General features: G+C 50.2%; 1 protein-coding gene across 3 annotated transcripts in view; it reads right to left on the bottom strand.

Moving 5' to 3' along the window:
* RALY (RALY heterogeneous nuclear ribonucleoprotein) overlaps window positions 1-12,226 on the bottom strand; it is a 141,716-nt gene extending 129,490 nt beyond the window's left edge. The window contains exon 1 of one of the 3 annotated variants that reach the window (XM_064465012.1): window positions 11,913-12,226. The gene's annotated coding sequence lies outside the window, so the exon portion shown is untranslated. Of the gene's footprint in view, window positions 1-10,809; window positions 10,922-11,355; window positions 11,571-11,912 lie in introns of those variants that run through there. The other 2 variants (XM_064465011.1, XM_064465013.1) reach the window with 2 other exon arrangements.
* Window positions 12,227-17,444: the final 5,218 nt, after the last annotated feature.

The raw sequence follows: 17,444 nt of genomic DNA, 5'->3' as shown, positions 1-17,444 counted from the left end.
AGCCGGCTACAACCCATACTCAGTTTCTAAGACCAATGCTCCTAAATCCATAGATCAATCACGGCCATGTCAGCTTTGGGTGGACCACCTACAATTTGCCATTCAAGTCACTAGGATCTGCTCATTGCTGAGAGGTCCTGAAATGCTGGCTACTCATCCAGCTGCTTCAGAGAACAGAACTTCACATCCAACTTCAAGTCTCTCAGGAGGCTGATAGTGCTTGCAGGCGATTATTTATGTGCTGAAGGAAGAGCTGTAACTGATGTTCATTTGCTTGCAGATGCTAGTCATTTGCTGAAGGAGGAGGCAACAGGTGCAGCCCTTCTTTCATTTCAAATGTTTGATAGTCTTATAGAGCAGGCAGATCAGCTTTAATACTAGAAATTTCTTCCACACTGCATTGGATTGCATAAGGACATTCATATATTCATCTACTCTGATCCTCCTCCGCCACTGTTTCAATCGTGGTCACCTGCAAGGTCATCTGAGCTGAAGACAAAATAATTTGGGTAGCACAGCCAGCTCCCTCTTCAGCTTTAAAATAAACCATAGATCCTCTATTTCTGTTTAAGGGATGCTTAGGGTCCCATGGAGTCACATTTCCAAGTTGTCCCTCCCCAAAGCTATGAGCTTCCTTCTGCGAGAAGGAAAGTTCTTGCATCATCACATAACTTCAGAACTGAAGACAAAGAAACTCCCCAACACATAGACACCAGCCAGACTGGTTTAGGTCCCCTACTCCATGGGCTGGAGTCAAACGAAGGTGATCAGAAGACCATGCTTGAGTGGGTAGATTAGTAGGAACGAGATCTTTGATCCCCACTAGTTTCACCCTAGCAGAGCATCTTTCACAACACCAAACACATCTGGATCTGACACCATGTCCATGAAGCAAAGGGAGACCCTCCGTAGTTTTAAGGGTGTTAGATCAGGTTCCCAACATGCTTCTGGGCAAGACAGGTTGCCTGTTTCCGACTCTTTATCCTCCACCACAGCCAGAGTCAGAACAGGTCAAGAAATACCAGAACAGGATTGGCTGGGGGGAGGAAGCAGGAGGGAGAGCGATTTGTGTTTTAAGAAATACAGCAATAGAAACACAGGCTTCAGAGATTAGGAAACAGACTTTTTAGCCACAGCAAAGCAAGAGGCATCTGCCAGGAGCATGGCATAGAAACATTTAGCGTTTTGAACCGTAAGGCTAATCTGACATGACACTCCATCAACCATGGATACAGCTTAGATAAATCTTTCATCAGCAAAGCTCATTGTCACAAACCCAAAGCACATGGTGAAGCTAACATACTTCACCTGCACACACATCCCCTTTGGGGTCTCGCCTTAAGGACGTTCCTTATGGAGCCGGCATGTGAATTTTGTGATTCTCCCTCCCCGGCTGCAGAAGAGAAACACTGTCAAGTTTAGTCTTCATAAAGAAGCAAACACACATCTGACCTACATAGAGCGCACAGATGTGAGTAGCCTCACATAGCACCCCAGAGATTATTTTTTTTTAAATGCAAAAAACTAACCACCACCTGCTTTGCCTGGAAGCACGCAGGAACAAAAGCCAGCTGTACAATGGGGCGCTGCACCAGGCTTCAGACTGGAACTCAGTATTACCACAGCCACGCTTTAGTCAAACACACTTTTCGACAGAAGGGTTTCGGGATTAAAACACAGCTTTCTTTCCAAGACTGAAAGCGCCAGCGACTTTGGGCAGGAGTCTGAAGAATCAACATCTGTCCCGCAGGGGCTTTTGCAGTTTTGCATGATGGTTAATGTTACGAGCGCAGGAACAGAGCACTGGATCTGCTGGATCAGGCCAGAACTACATCACCCCCAGCACCAGTGCAAGCAAGGTTTTTATTTTAAATAAGCTGCGTGCTACTGCAGCATCCAGATGACCTATCAAAACAGGCCAGTTGCATCATGTGTCTGCTGCCATAAAAAAATCCCAGAGTTTAAGCTTGAGACAAATTAGTAAAATAAATAGATGAAGCAGTAATGAAATGAAATTAAGGCATTCCAGCCAGATGCCCCATGCGCATAGCAAGGAAGGTGACTAGTAGAGGGTTACCTCCTTGCAAGCCAACACTAAGCCTTGCAAAAATGGCTGCTATGCTCCGGCACCAAGCTAAATATCACATGCCATGCATTTCCCAGAGTCCAGTCCTCCCTGCAAGAAAATCAGCTGTGACAGGGTGAAGCCCCGAGGAATGGGAACCACAGGGAGAGGCAGCAGGCTTGGAAGGCTGGGCTCAGGCATGCAACACACTGTCAAGTACTTCGGCTGCAAGTGAGATTTTTGCAGGCAGGGTTGAGGGAGGAGAGATGACAGAGCAGCATAACTAACATCAAAGAGGGTGAACTGGGAGCAAGGAGCCCTGGCTTTGTTCCCAGCTCTGCTACCACCCAAGGTCATGCCACGTCACATGCCCTCCTACCTTTTAGGTATTTAGGGAATAAACTCCAGAGCCACAGCTACTTCTCACTAGCTATATGCCCAGAGCTTCAGATACTATCATACTGTAAGGAAAGATGAAAGGTTGGCTAGCAAGTCCTCCAGAGTTTTCATATTTATTAGGAAAATGGATCTTTTTTCCAGGGAGGGGACAAGAACCAGGTTGGTGGTAACTCTAGAGGGTGGGAAGCCTTATCAATGCTTCCTGCTCTCCTTATTCTTACTAGAAAACTTCAAACAAATTCAAGGAATAAACAAGAATAAAGCAAATTAATCAGTCTGCATCTATTTTATCAGCTAGTCTTTCATCTGCTTCTTAGAGATTCCCCTTGCTCATGACTGGTGGGCTCTGGAGGTAAAATAAAAAGATGACAAACATCAAGGTAAGAAAAAAAATCCAAACCTACTGCCCACCCTTAGCTAGAAATTTCAAATCCAGCCATTAGAAGCAAAGTCCTTGCTCTTTGCAGACACACGCATCTCGTCAGCATCAGCCTCTTTCTTACAGACGAGGACAGCAGTCCAGCAGGGGCAGAGGGCACGAACTTCCCAAAGCATTTTCTTTTCTCAAACGTAACTCAGTGGATCTAAAGGCTGTTTTCCATCACCGCACAAAGCTTTCTCACTCACATCACTGTCGCATCATTGCGGGTTGCAGAGACACTTGGTAATGCTCCCCTTCTGTCACAACCAAGGAAAGAAATAAAAAGCATCTATATTTATAAGAGATTCCCGGGCTGCTCTGTCCAACTGCATTTTGCCCCAGAGCAGCCTTTTGGAGCACAGAGCTCATCCCCTTTTTTTGGGACTTCTAGAGAAAAGGGTTTGTGTAAACCTACACTATTTACTCCCCATACATGCTACAGATTGGCAACCCAGCTGTGAAGACTTGGGGCAAGCTATAAATCACTCACAAGACTTAACGGGTCAAATCACTCAAATTACTTAAAGCCTATGACTTGCTGAGCCATAGTCCCATGCACCAACGCTTCCCAACAGGCTATAAAATAAAGCTGTTTACACTACATATATGGCTAAAATCTATTAATTCTGAGGTCATGAGCACCATGCCTTTCCCCCCTCTTACAAATCAGTATTTGGACAGGCATACATCATCGGCTAGAAGCACACAAAATTGGACGGTGATAAAACACCTGCAAATTGAACTGCAGAAGGAAATGATAATAAAAGCAATGAATGCAGAGGACAGCCTGTATCACAAGTACACACGCAGCCTCCTCCTCTGCTGCTCAGGCTACTGCACCACCCATTTGCTTAGCACCCTTCAGTTGGGCAACTCCCTCTGCACCCTGAGCCCCCCGGAGCTCCTCTCACCAGTATTTTGAAACACGCTACAGGAAAACGGGTGATCGCTACAAGTCAGTAATGCACTCCCTTCCAAGTTAGCTGAGGAAAGAGCTCAGTGTGAGCTGTTACCATTTAAGTAATGCTTACATTTAAAGCTTAGAAGTAAAGCTAACAAAGAAAAAAGTATCTGCATATGTAAAGCAACCAGACACAGGCTATGTAAGGATTTAATAAATCTTGCTTCCTGCTTAACTGTAGCTTCCGGGCTTTTCTGCACTGAATTAGCCACCTCCACCATCTCCTGCCCATTTTATACAGAATAAGTGTTTTGCTGTTGCAGGGTATTTTTTCCCAGCCCTGGCAGGTCTCAGTGCTCAGATGTGAAAGGAAGGAAGAGATCCAGAGTTTCTTCTCTAAACTGCCCTGCCAGCAGCTACCAGGGCCGGGCACCATTTCACTGCTGCATCCCTCTGGCTGCGCAGCATCACCCAGCAGAGCCTCCCACCCCTTCTTCACAGGCAGCAAGAAACGGAAAGATCCCACTGTTGCAGTAGAGGGGAGCAAGTCATTTTTAAACAGGATCCTGCTCAAACGCAGCACTGGTGGCTTTTGCCTTGAAATTAAGTAGCACTTGGACTTTTCTTTCCTGGAACCCCTGCTGCTTTCCAGACTGGGCTGAAGGCAAATCCAGGAGAAGCAGGAGCAAAGCATCAGAGCAGAGACACGGGCTGATTCATACTTCAGCTGAAAGAGCTTTATTCTCCTGTACCAGATGCACAGCCTGTTCACTTTGGGAAAAGAGGTAACTTCAGATACCTTTTGTAATGTCTGCTAGCAGAACAAAGATGGACTGTAAGAGATGATCAATGTTTAAGTCCATCTTCAAAGTGATTTGGGGAGCTGCTGAAAATAAACAAGCGATCGGGGCCCAGGAGCCAGGGTAAAAGCTGACAAAGAAACTCCCTTTTTTCCCCTAGGCAAACAGAAGGGGGCTAATAGCTCAGTTCAGTGAGGCTGAGCTCTCTCCCCTTGTAATACGAGCAGGGCAAGAGACCAAATTTAATTTCTTCATCACAACAGCTTTAATTAAAATCATCTAAGCCCTTCCTGCCTCTCTCCTGCCACGAGGTGTGGTTCTGCTCACAGGAGATATTAGGAAACTCCAGCTTATTAATGTGCCCTCCCTGAAAATGCTGCTTATACCACAGTCAAATGGCTGGGGAGCCCATCTGCAGGGAAGCACGCCACGCCTAATTAAGAGGCAAAAACCACAAAGCCCACCTTTGATGTCTATCAGTGGCAGCAATCATTCCTCATGTGCTCATGAAGCTGTTCAACAGCATTAGCTTCACTGGGCATCCTTCCAGTGGAATTTACCATCAGATGTTTCTCTCCACCATCACCTGTGGTCTGCGGGTGCTGAGATACTACTGGAGGTAAAGGACGGACACTGGCTGCATGAGGTTAGCTGTACCAAGGATTTTTCAGTAGTTTTATAGACACAGAAATGTCAAAGCCAGTTCCATAGTCTAGCTCCCCATCCTTGTGACATGATCTACATCTCTGTGTCTGCACAGAGACGCAGGGAGGTCTGTCCCTGGGCTTGAGTACCAGGCTGGGGGGTATGTATGTGACCTCTCAAACCCATCACAGATGTGAGCATGGCAGTACTACTGTCCTGTTGAAATGCACGAGCATGAGTAAGAGTTGCACACCAGACTAAGTTCTGCAGCAAGAGCTTAACAGAAGATTTTTTTTTTTAAATGAAGCCTAAGTTACCAGAGAGGCTCAAGAGGATTTTTGCAGCACTTATAGCTCTTACCAACTCCTGAAAGAAGCCCTCCAGGGCTTTCAGTTGGTAAGAGCTGTAAGCACTGCACATTGCTGCAGAACCAACAGTCACAAGCAAATACCTGTTTTACAAGCAGACAGTGACAGAAACGAGGAGCTGTTGAACCCCCAGACCACCGCAACACTGCCTTTCCAGCAGCAACATGCTCTGTCATGTCATGCAGCACCATCAGCTCTGCAATCTTATGCCCCACAGCAGTCACAGAGTTTCTCAAATCTATCTAGAAAGAAACCTCTATTATGTTGGAGCACCAACCATCTGCAATCTCAGCCCAGGAGAGTCACCTTGAAGTCCTGGCAAGTCTAGGATGCAACTGAGAAGAGACAGTGAAGGCCAGGTGAAAGGTAACGTGAACGCCAACAGCACCACCTGCCAGTGGACTGTCATACAATATCCACAGAAGCAGTTGCTACCATGCAGACCCACGTGGTCGAGGTCCAAACCTCTTCACTGGAGCACCAGATCATCCTTATTTCTCCGAGACAGTAGGCTTCATCCACAAGTTCAGTTCAAACAGACCTCCCATCTCCAAGCAGAGGTATTTTTCTCCCTGTGCAGGAGAGCTGACAGACCTAGCACTCCCCATGTCCTTCTAAAGGAAGGATTTTTCTCACAAATACTCCTAAGAGTTTAGAAAAAAAAAGTTTGCTAAAGGCAGAAGGAAAGCATGAGAGTTAGACTAGTAAAGACATCAAGAGCCCAGGTGGAAAACATCTGCAACCATCTCCTCCATCCACCTTGTGTCCTTTGCCAGCCCTGAGTCCTGAACTCAGGAATTCATACATTAAAATGAATAGTAACTGTCGATCTATTCCCAGCTTCCAGGACAAGTGTCCATTGCCATCATTCCCCGAATCTCTTCTCTGGCAGAAACCGTCACCCTTATTTCCACATTTAAGTACTCTCACTAGAAGGCAGACTTCCCACATGGAAGGACATTCTCCCTCCAAGGAAGGTCCAGTGCAGCAGGAGCCACTGACACAGCAGGAGATGGAGCTGCACTGCCTCAGTTATTGCTCTTGCTCATGCATTTAGCCTGTCCATTCTTACTCTGCTTGTAGCAGCAATCAGAAGATGAGTTCACATTCATTCCCACGGAGGCTGTATTTGTTGAAATATAAGCTGCTTGCAAAAGCATCAGATAAAGCTACGCCACTTTTCAGCACCTGGTGTTTGGTACCACCACTCACCACATCCAGATGATGCTGCAGACTTCCCCTGGGAATCACTGAATTCACACGGACATAGCCCAGAGGTGCCCACGCTATTTGCCTCATTCCTGTTTTCTTATAAAAAAACCCTGGCATTATATTTTCTATTTTTAAACCAGACTTTTTGAAACAAAAAAGGACAGTTGTGCAACATCATTGGAAAAGTCTATAAATGGATGCTCTGTAAAGGAAATGCTCTGCTGCAGGTGCAGAAATGCTACTGAAACCGAGTCCAGCATCCTGCTGTTCAGCTCCAGCATCAGGGTAGAAGCAACAGCTCAGAAACCCTTAAATCAAAGTGGGGGACCTTCCCTGCAAAGGCAAGGCCAAGTCTTGCTTCAGGAGCTTCTCCCTGGCACATCTGGCTCTATGGCAGTATTTGGTTTCAACATATTCAAGGCTTGCTTTTAAAAAGAAAGTATTATTATTAGATGCCCGAGTGACAGATGCAGGATCCACCCGCCTCCGAAACAGCCGCAGCAGCTCATCAGGTCCCCGGAGAAGGTACATCCACTCCCCGGTCTCTTCATGTTGGGGGATACAAGAGACCAGCATAAGCAGAACAAACACAACTGTTCCATGTTAAACAGTGTTATACAAGAGCCAAAAAGACGACTCTCACTGCCCTTATAGCCTTTCCCTGGACATCCAGAACAAAGCCAGGCACAGCTACAGAAAGCAGCTGTCTCTGGAGGCGGGGGTAACTCCAGGGACACCTCCTGCCCCAGCGATACAGCTTTGGTGCTGTTAGTAAGGCCAATGCTGCTTTTAAGATGGTTAGATTTTAAGACAAGAACTGTTCTCATTTTATTTAAGAAAAGGAAGTCGTTCTAACACTCCCAATATTTCACCCGTTGTAAATAAGGACCTCACTGGGAGCTTAGAAAACTACGGACTGCAGGCAATATCCTTTTCCATGCTTCAGCATCACCTGTTACATCCTGCACCCTATCCCCATCTCAGGCTCCACAGAAGTAGCTTCTCTTGTTTGCCCACAGCCTGGCAGCAACAGGGTACTAGTTCTGACTGTTTTAAGCTGCAACACGAGAAGCCACAAGAAAAGCTTTAGATTCACTGTTTGCATGCATGCTTCTTGTATCCCTGCAAGCTGAGGATTTCATAAGACATGCAAAAGAAAACAGTCTTCGTTCATTGTTACAAGCCTGGGCTTTGATAGTTCCAGCACCTTAAATGCTAAACTAGACACTTAGAAGCAGATGTTAATTCTGCAGAAGCCTGGTTCTGAGTCAATCTCTGATGTGGTGTCACCTCAGTTCTGCCTTTTGTAAAGCACAAACAATTAATTTTATATCAGAGATGAAGCTAGCGGACATCTGACCTTCTAATTAAATATACACTGTCAGGTGAGGACCACAATGTCATATTACTCACTTGAATTAAACATGTACACTAGGCCTGGTGGCAAAAATAAAAATAGACGCTGTTCACACGGCAGCCCGAGGAACGCGGCAGCATTCTCGTACACAACAGCAAGATCAACTTAATTGCAAATGATAACTTCTAAAAGCCTTTACTTTGGATTCATCCTTGGCATTTTTCTAGGCCAGTTTGAAAACAAAAGCTTTGTCTTCTTAAAATGCAACTGCCTGAGGCACCTCTAAAAAAAAGTGACTAACTCAGGTCTGAAAAATGCCTCCTGGGTTTCAGATTCTCTTAAGAGCCTCTTTGCTATTCAGCTTGATTCAGATTACCCAGATCAGCATGAATTCTGCAGATTTAGCCTCAACTACCAACACAGGTATAAAAAGCACACATTTAGGACTGTTTTTTAAACAATATAATTAAAGCTCTACAGTTATAAAAAAGAACTTGTTATTGATCCAAGTGGTTCCTCCCTCCCTTTTCTCCACTGGGTTTATAAACACTCTCTGGCAGGAGTTTATTCTGAATTTCACTCCATTAAGCTTATTTCAGATTTTTTTTTTCCTAGCATGTTTTTCTCGCTGGGTGTTTTCAACCTTTTCATCACAAACATCAAGCTGTGAAAAGAATGAGCAACTTGTCTTGGAATCAAAACCTGAGCCCAAAATTTGATTCCTTGTTTCTTCTCCCTTCCGCAAACCCTCTTCATTCCAGTGGCTCCACGAGCAATGCCTTTGGGCTGCTTCTTCAAATGCAGAACACAACCCTGCGCCAGGCAAGACAGTAACTTAACGGGAGGGGGTAAGGAAGGAAAAGCTGCAATTCTCTGCAAGACAGACACAGCTATTTCTAATACCTATAAATAACATCTTGGATAACTCTGCAGTACCTTTAGTGTATTGCAGATTTTTGTATCCATGGGCCATTTTCTTTGAGTAGATGCAAGTTTACTCCTAGGTCTAAAAACTCCTTACGCAGCATCAATGAAGAACTCGAACTAAAAGAAGTTCTGTTGCTTTTATCGACTAATTTGGGACAAGAAGAGCTGAAAGCTCTCTCAGTGCTGGGAACGTGTTATAGAAGCTTACATTTCTGAATGACCAAGTCCCGTCACTTACTCCACAAACTGTTCTCTGTCAAGAGCTTTAATCTTCTCTTTATAATCCCTAAATAAAAAATCCTTCCAAAACTCACTGCCTATTATCTGCCTTTTCTAAAGTTGGTCGTAAGAGACCCACCTTCTTCTGCTTTGCCATTCCCCTGAAATCCATCTATGACATTAGCTTGACAGAAGTAAAATACAGGCAATCCTTCACGGGCGCAGCACGGTGAGCTAAACCAGCGCCTCTCTTAACACAGGCACCTCATGAAGAAAGGTATCACACGCAGCCAAGCTGAACGCCGCTCACCGAAAACAAGAGTCATAAAGAGACTTCCAGGGGACATGAGCAATAAACCTTGTGACAAATTGTCACAGAGAGCAGGCAGCCCTTAAAGGAGGCTACAGAGCCACATCACCGTGGTGTAACCCGAGGTTTTGCTCATGACACAGGCTCCTTACCTCCCTGGTCACCCGTGAAGACCAAAGGCAGTCCTTCCCTCTACACCAGGTCAGCACAGGCTCCTCATCCAGGAGCTCTGCTGCTGGCTTTGCTTAGAAAACAAACTCCCCATCCTTTACCTTAGAAGAAAATAACACAAAGAGCCCAAATCAGAACAAACTGCAGAGTAAAGGCGAGGACAAAATGCAAGTGGAAGTACCACCTCCACCTTTCGCAGCCGCGAAAGGGAAACCAGGAGTGGAAGCACCTGTAGAAGAGATCAGGCTTCCCCTCCACAGCAGAGGCGATCCAGAGGTCCTACACCACAGCCGACGCCTTCCACCCCGTGCCGGCCACCCGAGATGGCAGCCAGCGTTGCCCAAAGCCGAGGAGAGCAGGCTTAGCCTGGGCACCGAGCTCCGCAGCAAACACCAGCCCGAACGCTCGCGCCGCACCTGCCGGCTCAGGAGAAACACCCGCTGCCACGCCGGCCCGGCAAGCACTGATTACCTGACAGGGTTTATCTGCAGAGGGAAAACAACTTAAGGGCTTCCTTAACTTGAAATAAGAGGATCTTTTATTCTGGCCTCGAGAGTAAGCTGAAGTCCTGATGCTATCGACTTCAGTCTCCCCAGAGCCTGAGCAGAAGAGCTACCAGAAAACCGGGCGGCCGCGGGCACACGGGAAAGCCCCGGGAACCTGCAGCCCAGCACCCACTACCTCCCCCCGCCCCATGCCGAAGAACAGACCGGAGAATTATTATACTCAGAAGCACACTCAGGAAAATACAGGTGCACGTTCACACTGTTCTCCATCCAGGCAATTCATATCTTAGCGTTCTGGGCTCTCTCATCATGAGAGATCAGCCTCAGGACCGGCCTCACAAGCGCAAAGCCGCAGCCAAACCCGCTCTCAGCCGCGGGGGCGGCCGGAGCCATCCCGCCCGCCGCCTGCAGCAGGAGCCGGAGCCTGATCCGCCACCCCAAATACTTACAGAAACCACCCACCCAAACGTACGCCGGCGGGTGACGTTCCCAAATGCTAGAAAATTACCTTTTAACGGATGGTGGGGCTCGGCACCGCCGCGCAGAGGAGCGGCCCCCGAAGCCCTGGGGCTGCAAGGGCACAAGCCCTCGCGGAGCCGCTCGCTCGCATTATTCAGCCACTTTTATGGGTACGAAGCACCCGAGGTCGCCCCCGGCCCGCCCAGAGGGGCCCCTCCCAGAGGAGCCGGGGGTTTCTGCCCTGCAGCGGGCACGGAGCAACTCCCGATCGTTCCCGGTCGCTTTGAGGGCGTCCCTCTGACCGAGCCCCCACCCGCGACGGGCGGCCCCAGGGTCCCGAGCACCGCAGGGGCCCCGGGGCGGGGCGGGGGGCTCAGCCCAAGAGCCCGGCCCCGCGGCGGCGCCAGGGACGAGGCGGCGCCCCGCACCCGCTTCTAACCGCCGAAGTTTCCCGTCCCGCAGGTGCCGGCATCCCCGCGCCTCCTCCGCCCTTCCCGTTAAAAGGGGGAAACGTGGATCCGGGGCGGGGGGGGGGAGATGGGACACCAGAACAACGGCGAGTAGCGGGTGAAGGAGACGGAAGGACAAAACTCACTTGCAGCCGGACGCCCGTTGCGAGCGGAGCCCCCCGCACCGCTGCGGAGCGGAGGCAGCGCGCCGCGGGGGCGCGGCCGGCCCCGGGGGAGGCACGCGCCGGGCGCCGCCGCTGAGGATGAGGAGGGAGCGGGAGGAGGCGCGGAGGAGCAGCCGCCCCGCCCGCCCTCGCCCCGCGCGAGCCGCCGGCACAGTGCCGCGCGCCGCCCCGCCGCTCCGGCTCCTTCCCGCCGACCGTACCACTGCGCCCCGCCGCGGGGGGGGGGGGGGGGGGGTCGCCGTGCCGAGCGGCGGGGGGGGGGGCGGGTGGGCCGCGCCGGCAGCCGCTGCCGGCTCCCCCGGCGCCGCCCGGTCGGGGCCGGCGCTGCGGGGCCGGACCACGCCGTGCCGAGCCGCTGGGCCTCGGCCGAGGGGAGCGGCGCTTCCCCCGCGCCCCCCGGCTCCCCTCCCGCTCTGCAGCCGGCGCGGTGGAAGGGTCCGGCGCGGGGTGGCGGCTCCCGCGGCGGCCGGTCCCGCCGAGCCCCGACGCCGCCCGCCCCGTGTTTAAGCCAGGCTCACCTGAGCGGCAGCCCAGGCTGGTCCCCGCGGGCCGCGGCCGTCTGCCGGCGCTGGGCGGCAGGGGCCCCCGGCGGGCGCCGAGCCCGGCCGGAGGGGCTGCGCCCGCGGAGCCGCTCCCGGGAGCGGAGCTGAAACTCTGCTGCTCTTCCTCGGGTGTCGCCTGTAACAGACCGACTCTCAGCTTGGCTTCTCCATTCTGTGTCTGACCGCTCCTCACACCCACGAGGAAGGCAACAGTTCTCTTAGAAATCAGATGGTCTCTCAGCAAGACTAGCGTTCAGCCTTTCACCGCTCGGTCAATACGTGGGGAGTCCGCGGGCCGGCACCGGCGGGGGCGCGGGGGGGGTAAGGCGGGCAGCGCCGCCCCCCAGGCCGCCGCGCAGAGCGGCCCCAGCTCGTGGGAGGCACGCTCGGGTCCCTGGGGCATTTACTGCAAATAATTTCATGCAGCAGCTCTCTGCAGCGCGCTACTGAAGAGCAAGTCCCACCTGCAGGAGCAGCCCATCGCAGTCACGCTCGCTGCGACACTTCAGCATGTTCCTGTTCGAAGGTTTCTGGGAGGGCACCGCAGCACAGATGATTAACTGGCGATCAAGGCAGAGACAAATCCCCCCGAAATTATTCTCCACTGATCCCTCCATAACTATGGTAGGGTTTAGCTGCTCAGCTATACAAAACTGCCCAGTGTAATACTTGCTCCTACTGAGGCCGATGGGAGCGATGAAGTGCTCCGAAGGTACCTCTGAAGGTTGGGTTGTTCAGTAATAGGAGACCCCTTAATAAGGTGAACTCTCTTGCCAACGTCAAGACGTGACTGACTGTGGGTTGGAGGCAAGATCTCGGGGTACCTACCAAGCCAAACTTGAAGAATTAACTATTCTTCAGCCTAATTTTTCTTGGGCAACTCACATACCTCTTCCAAGCTTCAGTTTTTTGCCTGCAGAGTGGGCTTCCCAAAGACAAAGGCAGGCAAAACCTCATCAGCTTCTCAGTTCAATGCATTGGCTTTTCCCCCGAAATCCAAATACCCCAGTCTGTCCTGGGACATTGTGCTCCCTCCCTCTCTCCTCAGACAACCATCTCCTCCTTGCGTTTCACCTCCTGTGATAAATGACCCCCTCAGGGTGAGGGGAGACAGTGAATCACAGCAGTCCTGCGTTCAGAGTATCAAAGTGCATATCCTGGGCAAAGGTACTCTCCTGGTTTCCTTCCAGGAGGATCAGGGGGCACCAAGGTACAGCTATGGAGCTATAAAAGAGCATTTCAGAAGTTAGCAGTATTTTTTCTAGTGTCGGGGCATTCAGCTTTTTGACTAAAATTCTCCACCCTCAAAAGCCCCAGTGACACCTGTAGAATCCTGCAAAAGCAGGTGCTTCTCACAGCAGTCTAGAACTAGGTTTTCACCAAAACCTGATTTGCTTTAAAGTCTTACTTATTATAGCTTAACAATCACTTTAAAGCCTATGGGTGGGAAGCAATACAAAAGCATCTTTCATTATTCATTAAGGACAAAAGATGCAGGGATTTTGCAAGGGAAAAGAAAGTACACATACTTTTCTGCACTTAAAACAATTATTTCTTACTAATAACTCTGCAGAAAGGTGCCCCGCAGAAAGGTGCCCCACAGAGAGCTGCAGTTTGGACGCTTTTGAAGTTTGGTCTCTTGATGACAAAAAGAATTATTCTTCCCCTGTGACGTTCCTGAGCAAAGATCCTGGGAAATGTTCTGTTTTGCCATTTTTATGGTTTAAAAAGATTTAGAAGATTGGTTTTGGGCATGTCCCCTTCGCAGGATGGAGAAGTAATGTCGCTGTAATCAAGGAGACTGAGATCTGTCATGAGAATAAAAAGCTGCATCTACAGAGCAAACCTGCAGCAGGTTTGGGAAGAGGTTTGAGGAACCACAAACCCCCAGGAGAGCTGAGGCTGGAAGGGGCCCTGGAGGTCTCATCCAGCCTCCTGGGAATCTGCAGGCCTTACTCCAGTTTAGCACCATGTTTCTTGTCCCAGCGGCAGCCTGGGACAGCATGTGCTGTTCCAGATGTGGTTGGCACATGCCAAGGAGAGGGAGCAGACATTGCCCTCCATCCCCTGACCATACAGCCTGCTCTGCTGTCACCGTCCTCGCTGCCAGGGTGCACGGCTCCTCAAGGTTCGCTTGCTGCCCAGCAGCATCCCCGGGCCTTTGCAGCAGAGCTGCTCTCCGGCCAGTCAGTCCCCAACCGGTACAGTGCAAGGGGACAGACCATCCTGCGTTCAGGGCTTTGCATTTGTCCTCGCTGGATTTCATAAGATCCCTGTTGGCCTGTTCCAGCAGCCCAGGGAGCCCTTGCTCGGTGGCAGCCCTGCCCTCAAGCATGTTGACTGCATGTTTGGTGTCATATGCAAACTTGGTGCGTTTTGCCTCCTCCCTCAGGTTATTGCTAGGGCTATTAGGACAGGTTCTAGGAAAGACAGCAGAGTCGTCTTTCCCTTTGTAAGGCGAGGTACTGCCTCTTGTAATGGGCCTCCAGGCAGAGCACAACCAACCCCTAACCTTGCAGCCCAGCTATCCAGCCAGCCTTTCACTGCTTTACAGAGCCACCCATCTGGACTGCAATGTCCTAACTTGGATGCCAGGATGCTGTGCGAGACCATACCGAAATGTGTGCTAGCCCCAAAGCGAATGGGGTGGTGTGGGATCCCCGTCAGGAGCACCACACAATGCTTCCCGTCCACCTCTGTCACTAGGACACCTCATCCCAGGAGAGGGTGGATGGGGGAACTCTGAACTGCAGAGCTGAGGATCTGCGGTTCAGGGTCCGCTGGTCTGTCTGCCCTGAACAGAAGTCACGCGCTGGTCCTAGGGCCGAAGGACTCAGAGCAATTTTGCGGTGGTCCCACTGGTGAGGAAGGGCTCCAGGGCACGGCACAACTCCGCTGGCTGTGCCTCGCGACAGGATCTGTCCCTAAGGTGTCCTTGAGGGTGCAGGCTGTGACATTCGGTCAGGCCCTAGAAGAAGTCAATGTGGGGCTGTGCACAGCCACCCGCGGAGTCCCCCAGTCACCAGCGCCATTGCTGGAAACGGAGGTGCTGGGAGCCCACGAGCGGTGTCTGTGTGGTGGGGGAGCTGGTCCTGGGGTCTCACTGCCAGCAGAGCCGGTTTGGGCCTCGGTTTCCCACGCCGCCTCAGCCTGTCCTCTCCCTGCCACCTCCTGCCCCTGCCGCTCTGGTTGGAGAAACGGGGCAGGCCAGACTAGAAGTGACGTCCTTGGGCACTCAGGGCTATGTGGGGACCACGGGTGCCAGCCTGGCCAGAAAGGAGAGCGCACGGGCACCTGCCAGGCTCGGGGAGAGGGGCGGAAAGCAGAGCACACTGCCTGGCCACCTCCCTGGGGCCACAGCACAGCTCCGGGGGCTCCTCTGAGGGGTCGCTGCTTGCTGAAACGTTCTGAAGAAAGCAGTCCTCATGTGAGACCCTCCTCTGACTCCTAATCTGATAGCGGTACCCTGTGAAGGAGGTGACAGGTCCTTTTTATCGGCATGTCTGTCCAGGACACTGTGTGTACGGCTATGAACCCTTCAGACATTTAACCCTCTCACCCCTCTCTCCCCATTGCCCTGATTTCAATCTTCTACATTTGGTTTTCGTGCTGGGAGATACAGAAATGCCGGTGGTTTTCTCTCTTTCCCTTTTTTCTCTGTTTTTAATGAATTTTTCATTTTGTTCCACCGGTACAGAAAGAATAACAATGAAGCAAGAGTGTCAACAAAGAAAGAATTTTCTCCAAAGTCACACTGTGGCCAGTCGGCAGCAACAATGATAGATTTTATGAATCCCACTAAAGAGAACTGTTAGTGGAGGGGGTGGGGGGTGCATCTCAAAGGCTTAGGAGTTATTTGTGCTTTCCACATCACAGGGCCCTGTTATAAGCAGCTATTTAAAGAACAAGCAAAAAACGCAAGATCGTTCTGCAAAAGTGGATTTCTCGTAGCAGAGGAACAAAAAATATATCGGTGTTTGTGTATATGTACATACGCACACATATATATATATTGCATATGTGCGTGTGTGTGTATACATATAGCTTTATGATGTTTAAAAAAAATAAGTTGCCCAAAAAGGCAGCTGTCTCCTGCTCGCTCTGGGAGATGGGCAGGATGCTGCCGCGGGCTGGGGACCAGAGCTGGACTGAACAGCGCTGGACGGGCGCTGGATTTGGTCTGCGCTTGCAGCCCCGCTGGCCTCGCTCTGCAGCGGCTGCCCCAGCATGGGTACGCTTCCAAGTATGAGCAAGGGTCTCTTTTTATATTTGTCGTTTCTTCCAGCAGGTGTTAACACCAATTTATGAGCTCAGTGAGATGACAGAGACGGGTGAGCAGCGCTGACCTTGGAACTTACCTCTGTCAGATTTCTTTTTCTGCCCCATCTCAAAGTCAGTCTAAAAGCAATAAAAGGATGTTGGAGGGGGAGAGCCGGGGCTCATCCAATTCTGTGTTAAAAGAGAAAAACTCAGTGAACACAATCTGAAAAAGCAGATGCCTCTAACGTGGCCGTGCTGTATCCGCACAACTGTTGTCTTGGGTAAGGGCTGCACATTTCACGTCGGTCTCCTGCACGCGGCTGCTGCCACGAGTGCAGGAACACCTGCACAAGGGGAAATTAATACTGGCATATTTTTTTTTGTCCCTTGGTATATACTATTTATATCCAAGTGCCTTTTCTTTCAGGAACTTCATGCTACATGCAGCTGAAGATGGTCTGAAAACACAACCTGTGCTTATTTTCATATGTTTTCTTACTGCTGTCAAAGTGAGGAAATCAAAGAGATGCTTTTAAGCACTCACTTCACCTCGCCCAGGATATGCAGCAGCTCATAAGCTGTGAATGTGAGAGGGCACAAACAGGATTCTCTCTAAAAAGAAAGAAAAACAGTTAACATGAGGAGGAGGGGAAAGCAAATAAATAATATTACTTCCAAGGATCATTCAAAATGAACCTCTTTGCCTGAATATGGGAGGTTAAACAATCAAGCTGACAACATTTTCTTCCTGAAAACAACACATTGTATGACAAGGTGCTTTTTGGCCCAGAAACACCGTCCAGCTCCAGTGATGATACTGTTTATGAGCTATCAAGTGGAGTTGGCTGCCTTAAGTGATTGTCCCGAGTGAAGGGAGCAGAACTGCCAGCACCTGCCCAGACACAAGCACCAATAAATCTGCTGCCGTATGGGTTTCAGCAGCATTTCCCAGATCGACATTTCCTCTGTTTGGTTTGAGTGCCCGACAAACGATGGAAGCATGAGAACAATAAAGACTAAAACTTATCTTGATAGTCTTTCATTATTAACTGTCTCCAGACTTATTCACCACTCAAGGAGGGAGAGAGTGAGCCAGACAATACCGGTGTGAACCCAGCAAAGTTCCTGACTCTCCCAGAGCTGTCTGATTTCCATGAGTGAGATCTGACCCTATGGTTTGTTTCTCTTTCAATGTGTATGCTGACTATGGAGAAACACTGGCCCCATGCTGCTCTCACCGCCTGCCAG

This window comes from Phalacrocorax carbo, chromosome 14 (assembly GCF_963921805.1).
Source record: "Phalacrocorax carbo chromosome 14, bPhaCar2.1, whole genome shotgun sequence".
Taxonomy (NCBI): Eukaryota; Metazoa; Chordata; class Aves; order Suliformes; family Phalacrocoracidae; genus Phalacrocorax; species Phalacrocorax carbo.
The sequence above is the reverse complement of the archived record's forward strand: the minus strand, read 5'-3'. Positions and strand labels throughout refer to the sequence as shown.